At 38.7% G+C, this 23,529-nt stretch overlaps 1 protein-coding gene across 5 annotated transcripts in view; it reads left to right on the forward strand.

Annotated features, from left to right (window-relative positions):
* The window catches only part of LOC129185738 (RNA-binding motif, single-stranded-interacting protein 3-like), a 172,510-nt gene that overhangs the window by 102,129 nt on the left and 46,852 nt on the right, over window positions 1–23,529 (forward strand). The window lies entirely within an intron of this gene.

Below are 23,529 nucleotides of genomic sequence, written 5' to 3' on the forward strand. Positions count from 1 at the left end.
CTTGTGTGTGTATGTTTGTTTGCTGACTCAGGCTGGTTTCCTTTTTGTAAAAGTAAATAACCTTGAACCACCAAGCTGTCAGCTGGCCCTGCTGTGTCCCAACGTCGAAAGATGGTGAGGAAAACCTCTGCTCTTTCATTAAGCACTACAGTAACACACATCACAAATCGTCAGAGAGCCTGAAGGGCAAAAAAAACACCTTCCGATGCAAAGCTGGCAGTTTACAGGTTTCTTATGCATGTTAAATGAACTTACTTACAGCACAAGTTGTTACATGCATTGAATGTTTCATAGAGATCGTTAAAGCAATGAATATTGACACAGTCAACACACTCCAATTCAATTACGTGGTGTTTATAATCACATCTGTGTGTAGAGACGCATTCTCATGGAGCGGGTCTTTATACATTAGAGGCTCAACCAATGCAGCAAACTCCCCACTAACAGCAGTCAGTGCAAAAGTTGAAAGTGAAAAACACAGAGGGGAAAAAGAACAACAGAGGAAATGTGTTTATTTTTTCAATTGTATTTCCCAAAATTGTTACTTTACAAAGATAATACAGATGATCCTCGGTTTACAACGTTTTGTGTTACGATGTTTCATGGTTACAAAACGCACTCACATACGTAAATAAGTTAAAAACTTAATTTTGGTCCGTAAACATGAGACTCGCTCAAGATCTAGTTATAGCAAAGGAATGCAGTCTGTGCCTCATGCTGGGCGGCCACACTGAGGTAAAATAACATGCATGGTTTGGATTTGAACAGATTCCTCGTTTCGATTCCCTTTCCTAACAGTTCAGTATATACAGTATAAGCCGTTATGAGGAAATCTGGGAGCAGAACAGGAGGTTATCCTTCCAGAGTGGCCTAGGACAATATAGAAGGTAGAAAAGCCTGCACGACTGTATTTTTTATAGTATGTCTTTTGTGTGGTGTTTTTACAGTGTGACTTAGGATTTTCTGTAATTTCTGTATTTAAACCTCACCCACTTAATTCATAGAGAAAAAACATTTGTAGCGGGCCACACCGATTTATAAGCTGCAGGTGTTCATGTCACAACACGGGATGTGTAGTACACAGAAAGAGTTTTTTCTACTTTTAATTAAATAAATGCTTTTTTCCTAACAGTGCCGAACATGGCTGGTTAAACAGTAGCCTATCAGAAAAGTCATTCATCGCTGTCCTCCTCCTCCTCCTGGGAAATAAAACTACTAAAGTCGTCCTTTTCAAGTGGTGGAACCAAACAGACCCACAATTCCCTCAGCACAAACACCGCTGGCCTCCTTCTTTTGTTGTCGCTACTAGCGTAACCCCCGCCCCAAGACATATCAGCCCTCGAGCCCGTGCTGTGCTCTCCTGCACACAGCAGTTCATCCCCCGAAACCCGGTGGCAATAGTGGACCTCCCGACACCACTCCATTCTCCGGCAGAACCGAGCAAACGCCACAAGATCCATTGCCTTCAACCTGAAAGCCTCGCATCATATGCACCTCTCCATGCGTTCTCCATGATGAGGATGTGTATATGTGATGTACTGTATACGTATATGTGATGTGAAATATCGATATCTCCGATATCAGATCTTTAGGCTCCAAAATCAATTCTACAATCATGATATTTTGATACTTCAGTCATTTGATGGAATGTATGTCATTCACAGGAAAACAATCGAATGTAACAAAATTATTGAGACCTTGTCTATATGTTATGCAGTTGTTTAAAATAAATTAATAAATTACTTTGATGACTTATATTCTTTATTTTATGTTTCTATCTTATGATTTGAAATACATTGCTATTTTAAAATCTACTCGACACGTTAGGTGTATTTGCACAATGTATCGGATCGGTATTGCTGATGCCATATTGAATTTGACTCAGTATCGAATCTGAAAAGAAATCTGTGGTTTCGCACATAACTAACGATAAGGGCACGCGCACAAAGCACTAAATGACTGCTTGGAAGCACACGAGATGTTGCGAGACCAGAACGCGAGCACAAATTAGCCGCATCAATGAATAAGCTGCAGGGTTCAAAGCGTGAGGAAAAAAGTAGTGGCTTATACACTGCAAACAACGATCATTTAGAAGTAATTTAGATAGGCTATACGTTCCGATTTACACTAAAACTCGACTTAGATCACAGTCTAGGAAAGGAACTCGTTCGTAACCCGAGGACCACCTGTACTCACGTTACCCGTCTCATGCAATTACACACAGCAATCAAAATATACGAAAGAAATCTCAGTATTATGACAGCAGTGCAAACTATAACCGCAAAAAACATAAAACCTCTGAGAAGGTCAATCATAACTGAGAATTTCATGTATTGGATCTCAATGGATGTGCAGGTGTACCTAATGTTGTGGCTGTAGAGTGTATGTCACCAGCATTTATAGCCAAAGCAAAGCAAGACATGCCACAACAAACCATGTTTTATGTATCTATTGATTTATTTTTACCCGTAGTTGTTTTTCTTTTGGTTTGCCCTTGTTTCACTCCTCACATACTTCCTCCATGTCTCCTTCATTCTCTCAAGCCCTCCCCGGGAGGTTAATCCCTCTGGTCTCGAACAGAGATAACCATGGCAACAGGCCATGGCTTTCAAGCTTTACGTCTGTAGGACAAATGCATTGATTAGGATGAAGCAGTATCAGTTGGAAGTGCAAAACACACATCATGCATCTATGTACACGCACAAGTTTGTGATCCAGTAAATAACATATCCCAAGACATTTTTATAGCTGGGAATAAAGTGTTTAAAAGCCTTGGAGTCTCAAAGACAACAGAAAATATACAGGAAAAAAATGACAGACAGAAAAACTACTAACCGCCTTTGTTATGTACGCACAGCGAGTAAGTTGTTCAATCCAACAAACCTCTAAAACATGTTTTTTGACCTTGGTCGAGGCACATTATAATAATGTAAGTATAGAGTATCTGAATAGTAAATGCGTGGATTTCTGACTGGTGTGTATGTAGCATGTCTGAAAAGGAAGTTGTAAAAATATTCCCCCCTTGAGGAATTAATAAAGGGTTGTTCTTTTTATGAAATACGTTCCTAACATTTTGGTATAAGGGACGATCGGAGGTCTATACTTTGGAGACTCCACAGTGAATTTATTCAAGAAAAATAACCAAGATTTATCACCTCCATAAATACAAGTTTGTGTCCTTGAGAAATGTTAACCCCTTGGCTCCTAACCGCTAGGTTGAAAAAAATGAATAGATGCAAATATATTTCATAGCAAGGAGAGGAAACATTGCCAAGTATTAATGGCAGTTTTGCAAGCAGCCATAAAAACAGGGAATATTTTACTCTGTGAATAATAACTGTTCAGAAGTGTGGTGGGAATTCATACTGAATTTCATATTGTGTTTAATATTTCTTCCAAGGAACTTATGAGCTTATGCTCTGTACTCTAGCTGCTTGCAAGATTGCACAGAAACCTATATAGATTTGCACACTCTATCAGATATACATCTTCGCCTCAGGAAGAAGCCAATACATTTTTATAGCGATTGATAAATTGAAATAATCCATGTTAAGTTCATATATTTTAAGTTCAGTGACTCAATTTAAGCAGAAGTGTATGTATTGAATAGGAATGCTGTAATATACATACTGTATATGACACTGTTGCAACAGCAAAAATAGGCTAAGGCTATTAGCATATAGGCTAACATTGTCCTTTATTGACGATGGCGGAAATGATCAATTATGGAGTAACTGTTAATTTTCTATTAATCTTAAATTCAAGATTCAAGAGTTTTTATTGTCATATACACAGTAAAACAGGTAGTTCTGCTTTGCAATGAAATTATTGTTCTGTTAATTCTCCCAAAAAAAGAAAGAAAAACACAAGAAAATGAATAAGAACATCAAAAACATCAATACCAATGAATTAAGCAACAACAACAGAAGAGACATTAATACTAATAAATAAATAAATGAATAAATAAAGTGCTATGAGTGGGTGCGTTGAGAAGCCTGATGACCTGTGGGTAAAAGCTGTTCGCCAGCCTTGTGGTCCTGGACTTCAAACTCCTGTAGCGTCTGCCTGACGGTAGGAGTGTGAATAATGAGTGTTGTGGATGTGTGCTGTCCTTGATGAGGTTGTTTGTTCTTCGTAGGACTTGAGATTTATAAATGTCTTGCAGTGAGGGGAGGACTGCCCCAACAAAATAGAAGATAACCATCTTTTTCCAGATTAAAGTTGTATATTCTAGCACTTCTCTTTTCACTGAATCTGTATTGTATATATCCCGTAGACACTACTTCACCAACACACGTCCTTGTTTTAACCCTTTTTTTGCCAAAGTCGCAAAAATGCGACAAGCAACATTGCTGAATTTAACAAGCCATTTCTGCAAATATGGTGCCTCATGTGGTTAATTATTTATACCAGGAGATGGTGGACATTTGTGGGCGTTTCTATGCAAAGTTCATAAGTTTATAGACGTGGCGACGTTGTGTTTATAGCGAGTCGGCTCGCCATGACAGTCCACACGCCGCAGGAGTGGCAGGAGAGGACGTGGTGGGTTGTCAAATCACCGCTAATGGTGAGGGGGGTAGCGGAAATGTAAAAAAAAAAAACGCAGAACCGCGTATGCTGCTATTTCCGCGTGAGACTCAGCAGCAAAAAATCCACAGCTAATAGACGGATATGACCTGAGAATACAAAGACCTGGATGAATGAGAATATTCACAGGGATAATAGATACATGAATAGATATTTTATATCTATATATTTAATAAAAGCAGTAATAATAGCCGTTGAGGCAGCAGTTGTGTTCAAGATCCCGCTGTAAATGGTGATGATGATGGCTGGTTTTGCTTGATCAGACAAGTGGATCAGACATTTTTTTGAGCCTGTTAATGAGCCGGTATTGCGGAGACAGGGGTCTGACAAATTCTGAGCCTGGTGACGTCATAACATGCGCATTAGATGAGTAAATTTACTCCCATCACAAACTTTGGGTCATACTGATGATTTTTCTCATTTACGGTATGCCTTTATCGCTAACCAATTTCAGGTTACAACCTTTTGAAACAGTAATGTCAAAAGTGAAAGAAACTCTGGCACCTAGAGGGTTAAGTTCACCAAAGAGCACTGAACTTCACTCTCCTCTTTTTTAGCCAACAAACTAGTGAGGCCTGAATTAATGAATCCCTCTGCATATTGGTGCCAAATCATAAAACCCATTGTCCATATTGCTCCAAGCTAAAGTCAAATAAATGTGAAATGTGTACAGTGTATGTCCATCCATAAACTAAAGTGTCAAATTTGTAAAAATTCACATTTTTCTTCACAGACATATGGTTTCAGTTGGAGCGTTTCCAGTTTGTGGTTTATAAATGCATTTCCTCAATTCAAATCATGTGCTGTGATAGATTAGGACTGGGAGACTTTCCAGCCTTGGCAGAGGTTTGCAGGTTTAGATTACTTGGGTTTTGATTATACACAGATTCATCCACATATATTCTGTATACACAACAGCTTGACCTTCACATATTTGACCCTGATTGTTCAATTACAGCCTGACAGATGTGGAGAGAACAACAGAGTTGATTAAATGGGTCTTTTATTGAGGTGTAAACTCCAATTGATAGTTGGGGCCAAAGAGGCAGGTCAAACTCTTTAGCATACTGTACTGGCCTTCAATATAATGAATATAATTGTGAGGCTTGAACCAAGTGTGATTAAAGTGGGATTAGTTTTTTGTTTTTTTTTTACTTTATATTGTCCTCATTCACATATCTACTCGCATTTTTATACTCTTAAGAGTGCAGTATGAATCTCAATATACAAAAGCAGAGTTCATTAAACACAGAACAATTATGACAATCTGGAGAAACCACAACATTGGTCGCAATCAAACACACTCAACATGTTTTCATCACTGCAATGCCCCAAGCATAAACGTACAGTACTCCTCCTGTGCACGTCTCTTCACATTTTGGTATTTCTTCTCCATTTGTTTCCTTTGTTATAACTTAATTTCCCTGCAATTTGCCTGCGAGCAAGCCTCATGCCATTTTGCAGGTCAAAAGAAGTAGGAAACAAAGAAATATGTTTGTCTCCAAAAACGTATTTCATTTTTTTCTCCCCTGATCCGACAGAGTGCTTCCTCAGTCTTAATCCCGCAAGCACAACAGGCCTACTGCTTTATTGCATTTTTGCAATAAAATGTTCTGAGACAGACAATTAAGGAATCGTTGAGTAAAAAGGAAATAGAGAGCGGGGAGATGGAGGAAGTGGTATGTGAGTCATTTTAGCAGCCAAGCTTTTAATCTGCTATAGTAGGCGGTGCTAGGTTATTGTTTATGTTGAAAATCGGACACCTTGGCCAGCAAGGTTGGAGATTTATTCTTGACCTGCTTGACACTTCTCCTGTAGAAATAAGCCTGCAAGGGAAAATATTGGCTTGTAATAAAAAAAGAGCCTAATACGATCTGTGGAAGAAGTAAAATAACAAAGTGATCACTTGACAATTACCCACTTGGTCTGTTGTAGTTCATCAAGAAAAGAGCAAAGCATCGCTTATAGCAAGAAAAACATTCACTGCTGTTCTTCGCTCTTCTTGTAACATAGAAACATGGTCCAGTTCTGCTATAACATCTTCAACACTAATCTCTTCAAGGACCACTATAACCCTGCCATTTGTGACAACAAATTAACACCAAATGTTCATTAGGATGAAAAAGAAATGCTGTTGATTAAGACACATCGTGACATGTGTGTCTCTAGTAAAACATACATGATGTATGTTTGTTTTTTCATGTAAACAAAATTCTTTATGGCATCCAAACAGGAAACCATATCACATTTTTTTCCTCTCAGCAACACTTAAGATGACCGCCTTTTATAGCGCTCACAGTACGAATCAATTCCTCTTTAGCACTAGTTTTTCAGACGTTTAATGTCATTAGTAGGGATGAGCGAGTACGCCACTATCTGTGTCTGTATCTGCTCACCCATCGAAATGATCTGTATCTGTACTCGGAGTGGGCGGAGCATAAACCGAAAGTGGGCTTGATTTGACCCGCAAATGGGTGGGGCTCGCAACGGTACATTATTTGAAGTCTGAAATTGACATGGATTGATCAGACGTTGCTATATTTATTGTTTATTATTCAGCTATATGTGTACCGTGTATGTGTGTAAGTGATCTGTAAGACTTTATTATTTCATTATTTTTTTAATGATCTCTGTGAAGTATATCCAGTGATGGCAAACAGGAAAATAATCAGTCAGCCTTGTTCACTGTAGTTTTCTCAAAAGCACCGCGTTCAGTACTAGGAACAAAATTTTCCAACTGACTTTATATCACCAGCCAAATTAGCAAGCCGACGAAAAAAAAAAGTCAGTGACTGACGCACGAGCTGTATACAGCTGTGAAATGCACCGCAGACGTTACGAAACAAGTTTAAGATTGCAATGTGGATACTGCAAGGTATTGACAGGGGTGTAATATTTTACCACGTTTTATGTATATAATGTAGTATGATAGCCATACAGGAAGAATGTTTGATGCAGCTCTGTACTGTGCAGGTGTACCTAATGTTGTGGCCAGTCAATGCAGGTTACTGTTACCACCGTCTGTGTACTGCCAACTGAAAATGAACAAAAGTCTTATTTGTAGGTAGCACACCTGTTTTATGATGACTTCTTGGAATAAGACAGAAATACCGTCCATCCATCCATCCATCCATTTTCTATGCCGCTTCTCCTCATTAGGGATACCTTTCAAGGAAAAAAGCGGTCATGCTACCACAATTGAGTTGCATAAGTGACTGACGCAACACAAGCCTGCACAGCGCTGTCTTGTCAAATGCACCGCGTACTTTACGAAACAAGTTTACCAAGTAACTTTTAGATCCAAACCGAAAAAGAGTGGAGCTGAGGAAAACCTCATAAAGTGGAGGCAGTGGGCCACGCCGCACAAGCCGTTTTCAACTTGCCAATTGCACCGTATATGTGAGTGAGGCACCGCTCAGCCCGCAGCCTGCAGAGTATGTCTTGGGATGGGCGGTTGCTGTGTGTGACTGGCCAATCAAAGAGCGTGAAGAGTGAATACATAATGAGGATTTTCTTTCATCACGATTACGGATAATGACAAGATGTACTCGTTTGATACGCATACTCGGCAAAAATGCATTATCCGTAACAGATACTTGTTTATAAGGAGTATCCGGTTCATCCCTAGCAAACATTAGTATGTCACCATGTTTGCTTCTGTACTTGCAGAGTTAATTAACTAAAATTAATATAAATGACAAATTGGCTTGAATTGTGATTATGACCTCCCTCTAAGCCAGGGGTGCTCACACTTTTTCAGCCTGCGAGCTACTTTTAAAATGAGCAACTCCCAAAGATCTACCTCCTACTATAAATATAGAAAAAACATACCTTCAATTCTGGTGTATAAATTGCACATGTCCATGTCATAAAATGGCATATGATGACGCGCACAAGTCTGTGAAAACCAGGCAGCTCTTTATTTCACAGGAGCCAATCATGAACTATGAATAAAGTCACAACGAGCTTATCAACCCGTTGGAAATTGCAGGTCATTACTCAATATAACAGTCTGACTGTGTCATCTTACAAAGAACACTAAACTCATCGCACAGCAACTTAACACCCAAAATACATATACAAACATGTACCAATACGGGTTTAGAATGTAAAAAAATATATATTTTAATGTTTTCCCATAATGCATTTTGTCTGAGCAAAGCATTTCATTGCACAAGCAGCAGAGAAAATGGATGGATGGCACTGCAATGGTGATGACCACCAGAGGAACCTGTAACCCAGAGCCCAGAGGGAGCCTGACGTCATTACAGCAAACTTGTATTACATGTTTGTATACTTCTCAGGTACACCTTTTGAGTGTTAAGACGCTGTGTGATGAGATTAGTGTACTTTGTAAAATGACACAGTGAGTCAGACTGTTATATTGTTATACTGTTATATATAATGACCTCCTGCGATTTCCATTGGGTTGACAAGGTTGTTGTGAGTGCACACTCGTGAAAGAAAGACCGTTTCCTCACTGATTCGTGAGCAGCACAGTATTTAAACAATTAGTAGTAGTTCTGAAGTAAAGAAGATCACAAGATTAGAATTTAGCCATAAATTAGCCGCACTGCCGTATAAGCCATGAACTATTCACAATTTTCACATTTGGAACTGAACTACGTGTGAGCATGTGTGTGCACGTGTGTGTGCGTGCGCATGCATTACAATTTCCCTTCAATGCGTAATCTTCTGCACGCTACACTCCTCCCCGCTCTCACACGTCCTCTTTCCTGTCATATACTGTATACAACAATGGATATCTCAGTAAGGTTAGATTGTATATGTGTTGTGTATATATATATATATATATATATATATTTATGACCGTATTTTCTGGACTATAAGTCACTCTGGACTATAAGTCGCAGTAGCCAAAAAATACACAATGAAGAGGAAAAAAACATATAATGGACTATAAGTCACATTTTTGGGGGGAAATTTATTTTATAAAGACCAAGAACAGACATTTCACCTTGTAAGGCAAGTTATAGTTAAAGTTATAGTAAAATGGAGTCTGTTAACATAATGTGAGTAGGCGGTATGTTAACGTAGCATATCAACAGTTATTCAGATAACTATAGCCTAAACAACCCGCAAAGTCATCTATATTCATCACTTTGGCACTTACCTGGTTGTGGAGACTGAACTGCACTGTTGACAAGTCTCTCCGGGCAACATGTTGATCAAGCACCCATTTGTGAACTTGTTCCGCTAGCTGTGGCCATCTAGCTTTTAGCCCGCGATTAGCTTTGTGTTCTTCATTGCAGTTAGAGTATCTTCCGCTTTTCGCCAGTCCCTCACAAGTTTCTCATTCAGTCCAAACTTTTTTTCTGCTGCTTGATTACCGTTTTCAGCTGCATATTTCACTACTTGCAGCTTGTAATCTGCAGTATCTGATATTCTTTTGGGGGGCATTTGTGGCTGTCACATGCATCCCAAAGTAAGGGGGGCACTGGAGCCATAGACTGTTGAGGCAATTGTATACAATACATAGTAAATAAGATAAAGTAGATTGCTATAATATACTGTATGTATGTTTTGCTGATGCGTTGAAAATATTTCCCGGTGACTAGCTAGCGCGCTGCTAATTATATTTAGTTTCATTCTCATTGACACAAGTCCCCAAATAGCTGTCCTTGGCTACTGCTCGTGACTAGCATCTCCTAGCCCAAATTTTAGCTAGCTGTACAAAGCAAAAAATCAGTTGAGAGATGGCTCGCATCTAAAAAAAATGTGTTAGTTGGGACACTTGTATGCCACGGTATATGACAATAAAAAAACATGCAGTGTGCCAGTAACTTATCTTTTCTCCCTTGCAATGGAGAGGTGACGTACTTCGTGACAACTCATCTCACAGAGACACAAATAACTTTGGTCTTGTCGAGAGAAACATCTGCCAGGGCTTTGAAGCTAAACTTACCATTCAAAATACACTTTTCTTTGCCCATTTCTTCTCAATAGTTGTTCCCACTTCTGGCTCCACAACAACTGCCACGCTGCTGTGTTTCCCCAAACTACGGTGTGGGGCAAGGGTCAAACAGGATGTGCGGCACGTCAATTGCACATAAAAAAAAAATAGTTCTGTTAAAGGAAACTTCTGCGTTAACTTTGACAGCCCTAATGTATACATACATATATATTTCAGAAATTGTTCAGGACCTTTTGGCATTTTCAGTATTTATTAAAATACTTAGCATGACTGACTGTTCCCAAAGTGGGATACCCCTAGGGTGCGCTAATTGCCGTTGGGGGTATGTGAGTAAAAATAAAAAAACAGCGTGACTACAGTAGTACTAGTGCTGAGAACACTGACAGCGCCTGCACAGCGCATGGAGCACACAACAGCGCAGAATAAAGGAGACAGACACAAAGTTGTCCATTGTTCTGTGTGCGTTATATGAACAAATCAGTGAGTTTGATGATGATGTTGTGCATTAAGAGTGTTTAATCTTGAAAATTTATAGTGTGTGCTAAATGAGAGCTGGTCATCTTATGTGGTGCTGTGACTAATTAGTGCATCTTCTGAGCTTTGAGTCTGGAATTTGTCTCTTGACTGTATGCACTGACTAGTTTTTGTGCAGCTGAAAAATAAGCCACGGGATTTTTTGAGCAACCATTAAGCCCAGAAAAACAGACCACGCCTTCATCTAACAATATTCTTTCTTGGCGCATCAGTGACATGGCGGGGAATGTTTTAAAACAGCTACTACAGCGTATACGAGCCAGGGAATTTTACACCGGCCTGGCACATGTCCTGGTTTATGTGCATACATTCATGAAAGGACAATTAAGGAGGACATACTCTTCTATAAATATTTTATTTTCTAAAAAAAACAATGGCATATTTATATAAGAATTAATTAAATGTATTAAATTAAATATATCAAACTAAGATGTTTTTTTTTGCTTATTGTAGTTTATATTTTTTAAGGGTGCATGAGTAGGAGGTACATGAACATCAGGTGAAATGTCTCAAGGGTTACAGGACCACTGCTCCACACTCTGTACTGTTCCTTAGTATTATCATATTTAATGTATTGTGTGGAGATATGGGGAAATAATTACAAAAGCAATCTTCACTCACTCACTGTACTGCAAAAAAGATCTGTGAGGATAATTCATAATGCCAAGTATAGAGAACATACAAACCCTTTATTTTTAAAATCACAGATATTAAAATTCGCAGATTTAGTACACTTTCAAACCGCTAGAATAATGTATAAAGTTAATAACAACTCGTTACCCAAAAACCTAATAAAGTATTTCTCAATCAGAGAGGAGAAATATGATCTTAGAGGAAAATTAAACCTAAAACATTTATATGCGAGAACAACGCTGAAAACCCACAGCATTTCCGTGTGTGGAATTAAATTATGGAACGGATTGAGTAAAGAACTCAAACAATGTACAGAGATGAGCAAATTCAAAAAACAATACAAGCAGTTGATGTTTGCTAAATACAAGGCAGAAGAGTCCTGATTGTTCTGTCAGGTTTGTTATTTTATTTTTTTTTATTTTATTTTTTTTTAATTATTTTTCTTTGTTTTGTTTAAAAAAAAAAAGAAAAAAGCTTTGTTCTTTTTTATTTATTTATTTAGTATTGTCATTATTATTATTATTATTAATGTATATGTAAATATATATATATATATATATATATATATATATATATATATATATATATATATATATATATATATATATATATATAATTTTTTTTCTTTTTCTTTTTGTTGGGGGGAGGGCTATCTTACCGTTATCTATTATGTATTATTCTGACTATCACTGAAAACATGACATGGAATGCAGGAAGTGAACAACATGTACTGTACAAGATGTAGATTTGGATGGGGGGTAGGATTAAATAAGCTTTGCTTCTTCCTACTCCTTTTGGACATGTGGAACTGTGAAAAAATGATTCATGAGATGTATTCCATTGTAACCTTCATGTTCAAATAAACTAAACCAAACCAAACTGGTATACAGCATTCTTCACAATAACAAGATATCTAGATTTTTCCCATTCTATGCTTCCAACTTTGTAAGAACACTTTGGGGAGGCTTTTCTGATTAAACATGACTGTGTCCCATTACATACAGCAAGGTCCATATAGGTAAACTAGAATGAGTGTAGTGTACAAGAATTCGACTGTCCCTCATGTCACACTGTTGAAATGAACTAGACCAGAGTGCACGTCTTCTTATTCATTCATAGTCAGTTGACCTCTGACTTCACAACTGAACAAATGGGAAAGAATCCCCTCAGCTTCGTATTTTCTTCCATTTTCAGTCAATATAGCAGTCCTCTTGTGTAAAACATACATTGGAATGATTCTCTATTTTTGTCATCTCATCTCAGTAACAGTTTTCACACTAACAATGCAATGCATAGACTAACTCATACTTACACACATGTAAGTATGAGTATACTGTATTGGTAGGATACTGTATTAGAGAACTGTTTTATATGGAGAATTTAAGTAGAAATAAGAATAAGAAGGACTGTGCTATGATGACACATGATGGGCAATGGTAGGAGAGAAAAAAACCTCAGAGACCGAGCAGCTTTAACTGAATGAACCTCAATTGCATTTCTTTCCAATGTACCAATGTTAAGCGATGCTGCCGGGTAATGTGAAATACAGTTGTTCCTTCGCCACATTCCTCTCTACTCTATCACACTTTTTAAATCATATATTAATTAAAGGACAGGCGAAGGGAAACTGAACGGAACAGAACAGGAAGTAAATACAAAATAAGAGCCTGTAACCGGAACTAATGCACAAAACGGTAAAATAACCAAACTGTCATGCAAGCAAACATACAGGACGTGACATTTATGCCTGAATTAAGCATTTTCAAGCATAAAAATTGCTAAATAAACTAAAATACAACTACAGTCGTCCCTCATTTATAACAGTTAATTGGTTCCAGATACAACCATGTTAAATACATTTCCGTGATATAGGATTCAATGTTAATAAACAGAATATTTTCATACTTAGAGCATAGAAACACTATTTCTGACTTTCTAAATGTTTTTTAACATTGTTAGGGCCCGGTAGACATGAAATAACACCCTTATAGTCACCTTTACACTCCTATTATTCATTGTTTACATCACATTGCAACTCTTTTGCTGCAGGGACTCGAGACGGCCGCTAGCTAGCAGGCCAGTAAGATAGCAAGCTAATCAGTTAGCCTCAAATGTATTTCTTCTAAACTTAAGAAGCCAAAAATTTACCACTTCCACAGGGAATGGGAGGAGATCTTTTTTTTTTTTAGTCTATCATGTCGGACATGCCATGGCTAACTTCATGACTTCGTGCAGTGTTAAGGTAATGTAATGGAAGAAGGTAATGTCTCAATGTTTTGTGTCATTACTGTCGCTATAGTGACCAGAATACTACATATCACTTGTATTTCAATATGTTTTGACTAATAATAGACCATGGTCTATCAAGATACATAGATTATTTATTAATTAATTAATTTCTTATAAACCAAGATATAGTGAAGGCGCAATAATCGAACCGTGATAATGCGAGTGACTGTGTAAGGCATTCAGAAGACTCAGATGCTGTGAATCATATGTAGTATTCTACGCTGGTCACTAGATGTCAGTAATGTTACTGTAATGTTTGGTGAGGCACATAAATGCATACTTGATCGCCTGAACAATAGGCGTTTATTGCAGGTTTGAAGTATCTCAAATCAGGCACAATAATCCCTAATAAAAATCACCAATAAAATGTCTGAACCCCCAACGTCATTTCCTGTCCGTCTGGAACACATTTAGAAACACACACGAGTCTTATTTATGTCTTAAATGGCTTATTTACTTACTTTACTCACATACTTTACTTATTTACTCGCATTCAGTCATTGATTAAATGTAGTATACTACGCTGGTCACTAGGTGTCACTAGTAACACACACACCAGACAGCAACAACCGTCTTTTATTGCAGGTTTGCATTATCTCACAACAGGCACAATCATAATCATAACTGTGATAATAACACAGGGTACTGTTGTGGCCGTAATGCTTCTAAAACATAACTCTGATGCCCCAACATGACTTCCTGTCCACACGTCCAGAACACATTTATTGCAACACACATGAGCACAAATCTTATTTATGTCTTGAATGGCGTATTTTCTCTGATTATATCCCATATATTGGGTAATACGAGTGAAAGGGTGACTATGGGGTGCCTGAGGGCTCTGTTAATGTTAAAAACTGTATTTAGAAGGTCGTAAACAGGTTTTCTATGCTTTAACTACAAAAATATTCCATTCTAAATAAGGACTCCTACTTTTTGGAAATTCATTTATGACGGTCGGGTCTTCAACCAATTAACCTCAATAAATGAGAGATTAATGTACATGTATTATCGCATCGTTTATATCTATTCTTTACTTTCGCCTGAGATTATAAATATTTTCAAGTTACACTAAGTCACAGATTTGATTTCACAGCACTTTCACATTGCTTTAAAATACAGGACATGCTCGTCTTTCCTGTGCTCCAACACATCTGCTGTCAAACCTTTTCAGATGTGTAAAGGGGCTTACCGTATATAATTTCACAGGCATATATAGTATATGAAATATGCTGGACAGCAGGTCATACAGAACTTCTGAAAAAAATTCCTAAATGATGTACACATCAGTCCATACAAAGGACAACTGCAGAAAATGGACTGAAGTGAAACTGTTGCAGTAACAGCAAAGTGAAGGTAATGGGGAAAGAATAGTCCACTGGAGTCTAGTGGACCGTTTCAAGATGTCATGTAAGAAAACATGCAGGGAAAGAGAGTACAGCAAGTTCTACAGAAACAAATAATAAAATGCAGTATGACTAATATATTCTCTCATTGTCTTTACAAAGCCTGGTTTAAAGCATGAATGGAATAATGAAAAGAATAAAATGGCAGTAATCATTTTGTGCACTGAATTGCTGACTTGTAGAAACACTTGACCCTTGACAAGCATGCAGCCATGTGCACTCTCACACTTTCTGTTTATTTGCACCAAGGAGACACACTCAAACTGCAATATGCTGCCACCACGCGCGCACACACAGACTTTGAGTGGCAGGTGCATAAAGTAGAATCTATGGAAGCACTTGTGTGTGGTGGGACGGGGGGCTTGCGTACATGCTTGTGTGTGTGTGTCAGTCAGCATGTCGTCCAGATCATCTGTCTGCATTCCAAGTAATTAGACTGGCCAACAGCTGAGTCCCATTAGCCATGATTACAACATTCAGTACAGAAGAGGAGACTGTTAAGAGAGCACGTCAGAGACACCAAGCACGCTGATCATGTTTTATTCTTTATGTGTGTACTTGGCATCTGTGTATATGTGTGTGATTGTGAGCGTGACAACTGGGTTGGCTCTAATAGGACTGAAGTCTTTTTGTCTGTTTTATGAAGGATTGTAACAACTGGATGTCATTGCTAAGTATCACTTCCCAACACGACCATTGACAAGGGAATATGTTTTTACCAGAGTCTAAATTATGCCTATAGCATCATATTTTCCCAGTCAAAATGCCTCATTTGGATTTTTGGATGAATGGCACGAACCACAGGAAATTACATTTTTTTTTGTTTTTTTTTACTCGACTGTTCGGAATCAAGCCTACACTCATATGCTGTATTCCATCTGGACGGTGCTTGGTGTAAAATCGACATCAACACAACGAAAAGCATAGCATCCTAACAGGGTGACAAAACTCTGTAGGAACACCCACCCCAAATTAAATGTGAGATTGTATACATCCAGCATCCCTATATGACCATCTCTAGTCATTGCTCCCTCCCTATCTGTGTCCATACCTCCCTGATGGTTTTACTGTCACAGAGCAGCGTGATTGATGCCAACCCTGGACAGCTGGCAGAAAAGTAAGAAAGCAACATCCATGCCGGTGTGCAGTGGCATCTGCTCTCAGCTCTGATGCTCTGATGAATTACCGGCTATATAATAGACACAGAAGTGACAGAGTAAGTGATATGCAGAGAAATATGAGGTGAAAACAGCATGAAAGAGAGGACAGAAGACACCTCCCAGAAGAAAAATTACCAGATCTTTGAGCAGAGAATATGTGCGTGTTTAGTCTCAATTACCTTAAAAGGCTGGTCTTGGAGTGAGTCATGGAGTGGGTAGATGCTTGTAGTACTGAAAGCTGGAAAGAGAAAAAAATTGTGTAGCTGTCACAAAATTAAATTAAATACTGACACAGGCAGTTTCTCATTCAGTCAGCTGTGATGTCATTAATTTGGTGAGTCATGGTTTCTTTGACAACCACGCGAGTAGAGCACAGCTTTTCCACTCATGTATATTTTGATAAATATAACACCACATGAGAAGTCTTTTTTAATGAGGCTCTTAGAATGAGTTGAATCTTTTAAAGGTTAGCGAAGCTTAATGACCTTTGTGGCCAATTAACCACAGAAAAGCCTGGTACAGAATTTACACAGAGCATGGATCAATTTTACTGTAGTGTTCCCCCCCCCCAATCAAATTCTCCATTGTGTACACTCAGCAGTGATGATTTACTTTCACCATTTTTTATAGTGTGTTGTGATCCAATATGAAGGCAGATACGCTTGCATCATAACTAGATATAAAAATAAAGAGTGCAGTACAGTGGTTGGTATTATTTTCCACTGAAAATAATTTCCAGTTCTACTGTCATAAAGGTTTTATTAACTGAACAAGCAATGTTTTAAACTTTCACGGGTGTAAATGTAAGAACCCCCATATGTTTCATGCTGTTATAATGAGTGCAGAGGGCAGCAGCCTTCCCATGCGCTAAGCAGCCTAAACAGAGATTTGTGTATCAAACAGTCAACCACATTGGTAATATGCATAGGAGCCCACGCCGACTCAGCCCTGTCTTCCTTAACTGCAAGGGACTGCAAGGCTGGCAGATGAACCGGTTATGTTAACGTTGAGCAAACATCATGCATTGTGGCGGTTTGACGTTTTGCGTGACTTTCGAAACGTGCTTTTCTTGAAAATTTTGATTGAAGTCCAAATTGTCTATTGTACAAAATATTCAAGCAAATATCTTCATATCACCCTGGAGAACCAGAAGGATTTATGGATGCTGTTTGATCAATATAACCTTGACTGTGCATTCTCCATAAAGATTTTTCCCAAAGTCCTTTGACAGAGGTTAGAAGAGATTGTGGTAAAATGGCATCACTGCGGTAATATGAACTGACCAGAGACTCAGTGATGAGGTCATCAGTACCCAGTGTAGATTTCCACCGAGCCTCCAGCCATCAAGAGGCTGGAGAAAAGTCTACAGCTCCTTGGCTAATGAAACCCTGGGGATATCAAGGTTTAGGGTTCATAAAGTATTTATGCTATGTTCATTAAGTATTGATTAAGCCGTTAGAAAGCGTTTAGACACCCAGACATCATGAAAGATTAGATATTGGCTTGAGGAAGAGGCGGATGGACGAAGGCAAATATGGAGAAAGAACAAAGTGTCAGTGAAAGGTGCATGGAAGGATGAGAGTGTAAAAGGAGAAAAAGGTAGACATGCAAGGTGAAAAGGGGCAAGGAGACAGGAGGGAGGAGGACACAGGAGTGAGAAGAGTGAGTGTGCGCTTTAATTATTAACCATGTATTCATATAGCATTTTGGACAGCCGGGCTATACCATTACAGGAGATGAGGGTTTATTCTGACAAAGTATCATGAGGAAATAGGGAGTGTGAACTTTTGAGAGGAGAAGTTTAGAGTAAGGATAAAGAAGACGTGGTATAAAGAGATTTGATTCAACATATAACCAAAAGTCTGGTTCCCTAAATGACAGACTCGTTCTTTATGTAAATGCCCAGCTAGCTGTTTTAAAAGCTTTTCTCTTTCCTAGCTAAGTGCTTCTTATCTATCTATTTTCCCTTTGTTTTTGTTTGGGTTAATGGGTGGCTCCGATGCTTCATTTCTGAAATAAGGTGTTGCTCTTAGAAATGCCGTAAATGTGACTCATGGGTTTTACAGTACAGAGAAGCAGCCATAATTAAGATTCCAACAGGTCAGGGCAGCTTTTAAACACGCCAGCCACTAATGGATTCACTTAAACAAACAATAAATACAAGGCCAAAGGAAGATTTTTATTACTACTAAGACAATATATTTTGACTTGTGTTGTAGTCAAGATCAAGACTTGGGGAGTTGAAACCAAGTCAAGATCAAGACCAAGACAGTTTGAGACCAAGACACAGATGGCATATGACGTTATGATGACAAATTCACACTTTCACACAAACTTCACTTTCATTTCCCAGGCACATGAGTTAAGTTTCACTTTCTGGGGGGTGTGGCAACTGCTTTATATACTCTGTGTACTTTCATTTTGGGCTCTTTCCTCGATCTTCCTCATTGATGCTAAGAGTCCAGGGCTGTAACCAAATATATTGCTCTTGCTTTTTAACCCAGTTTGAAAACGTTTTAAATTGTCTGATCATTGACTACTTCTTCGATAGCAACACAATCCAAGGAACCGGGAAGAAAGGCTAAAGAAAAGAAATAACCATTAGAATGTACCGTAAAGCCTCGTGTATAAACCGCACTTTTTTCCCACTGGTAAGAAGCAAAAAATCGGGGTGCTGTTTATACACAATGACAGGTCTGTGACCAGACGCAGAAATTGACTACAAGTCCATTTTAGAATAGCCGTATGTGGGTCAGGCAGTTGCTTTGACTTTAGCACCCTCTGCTGTACAGTTGCTGTAAATGCTAGTGTATGCAACTAACTTATCTGACGGCTGTCTGTATTTTCACACAGTGAAACGATCTCTATATACACTGAAGCTAACCTAAGCTTCCATTAAAACATTGCATTTGTAAAATACAATACAATGTTGGAGTTTATTCAAATTCACACTGAAGCAATGATGTGTTATGTACAATACATGGATAACTGATCTGCATGCGCAGAACGCCGCTCTATCACCGCTCGCGTCACCGCTAAACCAACATTCGCTACCGTTAAATCAAGGCTAAAGCAACGCTGGCTTCAGCGGTGCACCGCTAGGACAACGCCCGTGTTTTCTATTTTTTTTCCCATTTTGTGACGAGTGGTGTCAAAATTCGGCCCCCTCTTCCTACCGTTCAAGGGACGCTACAGCAAAGTTCGGGCGGTGTGACCGGGCCTGTGCCCTCTCAAAATGCCACGACGATCTTTCACCGCAGCGTTCAAACTCTCCGTCTGCCGGTATGCAGAAGCGCTTGGGAACCGGGCAGCAGGACGGGCAGCACGGTGTGGACGAGTCAGTCATCCGGCGTTGGAGAGCGGACATCATCGGCAAGTTGACGGCAAACTTTTCTTACATGAATTCCATTGCAGATGAATTGATGGACGGCAGATTTCTCCTTTCTTCTTCTTTTTGAAATTGCTTACTACCTTCACGCATGTTGATTTGAGATGAAAGAGTTGGCAAGCATTTATGAACTAAAATTATTTTCCCCGCCGTGAGCCTGAAAATGGGGGTGCGGTTAATACACGGGTGCAGTTTATACACGGTGCTTTACGGTAAGCTATAATCACCAAAAATGGATTATTCAGTGAATACCATAAATATACCGCCAAGAAAGCAAAGCATTTGCTTCCATTTTCTATGCCGTTTATCCTCATTAGGGTCACGGGGGTATGCTGGAGCCCTGACTTCGGGCGAGAGGTGGGGTACACCCTGGACTGGTCGGCAATCAAAGGGGACACATAGACAAACAATCATTCACGCTCACATTCATACCTATAGACAATTTAGGGCCTCCACACAGAGATGCCAAAAAGACTCGAACCCAGCCAACATAATATCTGAATATTTCAGCTGCCGTGACTCCTAGTCATATATTTATTTTTGTATAATTTTTTTGTCTTATACTCCAAAGTGACTCGAATAAGCAATTGTTACATGGTTTTGTCTGTGTGTCTGTTTACAGCGCCACATGCAGGTACTTTGTTTTCACCCAGTAATCTGTTGCTTTATGGATATGACAATCTACTGATTTTTTTTTCAACCCGCCAAAAAACAAATCCAGGAGAGTTCCCATGTGGACAGGGCCGATATGTGCCCTGTGACTGACTGGGGACCAGTCCAGGGTGCACTTTGCCTCTCACCCGAAGTCAGCTGGGATAGGTTACAGCTCGCCCATGACCCTAATGAGGACAATCAGAATAGTTTTATATACAGTGTATTATATTTGTCCATAGACATTTGCTACTCAGCCTTGTCAAGTATTGCATTCAATATAAGCGCATTCCCTTTTCCATACCATCACACCTCTTATCACCCTTTACATGTTTTGCATGGTAGCCATAAAGCAATGTAATAAAAGTCACATATCAGTGGCACTGATGTAGCCATGAGGTTTAATGGAGTTGAAAACGCAGGCTGACTGACTAGCAGGCGGGTTCAGTAGAGGAGCAGTTGGTGTTGAGCTGTTGCCAGCTCAAGACAGATGTTGCAGAGAAAAAGAGAGAGGATAAGGAGAGGGTAGAAAGACAGAGGGGGAGGGAGAGGTGAGTCATTTACAAGCTGCAGAGAGGCCGACTAACGTTGTTGCACAAAGTTTACTGTAACTTTTAGCAAAGTCAAGCAGTTCAATCACACACGGGTCCTCCAAAGCACTTAAATTCTTAGGCAGGGAGCGGAATAGCACAGGCATGCATTATAATCAACATCTGGAAGAGGGTGCCAAACTTGTAATGCCCTTCTAGGTCATTGCTAGCTGCATGTACAATATACAGTATATATACAGTATATATATATATACAGTATATATATATACACACATACATACACTGTACAATCATAACAAGAAAAGGTTGCTTAGGATTGAGGCTAATTCTACTTTTTGAGTAGTTTTAGCGAACCAAAAGGACTTTGACGTCATTTGCAGTCTTGATGTGACTCTGCCATTCAACAACTCAGACACATTGTTGTATGATGTAAAATTAAACAAAACGTGTTTGAGCTGTGATATTTTTTGTTTGTGGGTTATGCTGTGGATAACGTTTACCAAAAAATAACTGGCGCTCTCTGCAATTTTGGATAACATGCATTCATTTGCAGAGAGAGCTGTATATCGGCAAAGGTACTGGAACATGTGGTCACTACACCTACAGAAAAAAAAAACAAAACATCCACTTCAACTCGGAAGGAGATGTCGGAGATGCAATTTTCTTGAAAGACACAACTCACAAAGACTTGATGCAGCTGGAAGTAAACAACAATCGACAATAACAACTCTACAATAATGGGAACGATGATGTCAAATTCAACTATATTAAGAAACATATTTAATTTATTGATTATCAGCAGTAAGTTATTGCTCAACTTATATACAGAAATTACTTTTTACATTTTTTACTCCACTATTTATATATTTATTTTACTTATTGCAACGTATTTCGATTGACTACGAACAATGTAATCCTCTGTTATCACTTTTTATTAATTAATCTTATTTTATCCTTATTTTTCCATTTCTACTTCTTCCTTTTTCTTACAGGTTTTTCCAATTGGTAAAACGTAATTTTGCAAACTACGCTCGTTTTATCTAAAACTCAACACAATTTACAAAACCACACACCCAAACTGCTAAATATCTCACGTATCCTGCAAAATGAAGCACTGTATACAAAACTGGCATGATCAAAATCAAACTTTTGCACCAAACAACATACTGTATTATCAGATTTTTCTCTAACACAACACACTGTTGTGCATAATGAAAAGTACTGTCATCTTTCGCAAGCTTTGCCATGATACTAAAATAGTTCCAATTGTAGAAAATTCTTCAGCTTGTTCACATGCAGAGAAATATTTGCAGATCCACATGCACTTTAGAAACATGTTTTGTGGACCAAATAAGTCAGTGCAGCATATACACAGCAGATATATTTACATTGGAGTGAACTCAAATATGCAGTAAACTGAAAAAGAAAATATGAATTGCAGAAAATATATACAGACGAAAAGGCAAGAAAAATAATTAGGTAGCGTCTCGCCACACAGCTAGGTCTGACCACAAGACCTCATCCACATGTCATGCAATATCTTCCCTTGCCAGACATGGAGGTAAAGAAGCACCTTGATGCCCTTATCCATCCCTGAATGGCACCCACATCAATCTCATCACACGCCTCCTCCATACCCTCAACAACACGCATGCACACAAAAAGTTGCCAGGCGTATACTTTTGTACATTTCACCGCCATGCCCATAAGAACTCACCTGCGGTCTTTTCATCGTGCTTACTTCCTGACTGAAGTGCTAACATTTAAGCATTGAGGTGTTTGGCCAGGTGGTACATATACAGCATTGGCCAATTAGCTCATGTATTGTATTGAATGGCAGTGTTTTGAAAGTGAAAACGTGACTTTATGTCAGATTGCTGTAACTTGTGCGATGTGTGTAAACCAGAAAATGTGTGTAGAATATTGGAGACTTTAGAAGGGGTTTTGCTGTCCATGTGCCACTGTAAGTAATTGTGCTAAGTAAGTCATTTAGTGTGTTAGCAATTTAAAAAAAAAACTGTAATACTGCGCAAGGTTTATAGTGCCATTATTTTAACTCTTATTTGCTTTTTGATGGATTTTTCTTTAACACTTTCATTTCTTTCACACATGAAGTGAAACATATGTAAATTATATAATGTAAATATTGTATCTGTCAACATGTAAAAGATATGGTATGAATGATCTATCCGTAATTGACATAAAGAAGGTGTAGGATTAAATAAGCTCTGCTTCTTCCTACTCCTTTTCAAATGTAACTAAGGAACATTCCTTAATGCAACTTGTTAAGCGTTGTATGGTGACCATACAACCTCTGTTCGAGGTCATCCAAAAGGTGTTTAATGAGGTTGAGTCAAGGACTCTCAAGTTCTTTCAACACAAACATATCCAAGCA

The sequence above is a fragment of the Dunckerocampus dactyliophorus genome, chromosome 7 (assembly GCF_027744805.1).
Source record: "Dunckerocampus dactyliophorus isolate RoL2022-P2 chromosome 7, RoL_Ddac_1.1, whole genome shotgun sequence".
NCBI classification, from domain to species: Eukaryota; Metazoa; Chordata; class Actinopteri; order Syngnathiformes; family Syngnathidae; genus Dunckerocampus; species Dunckerocampus dactyliophorus.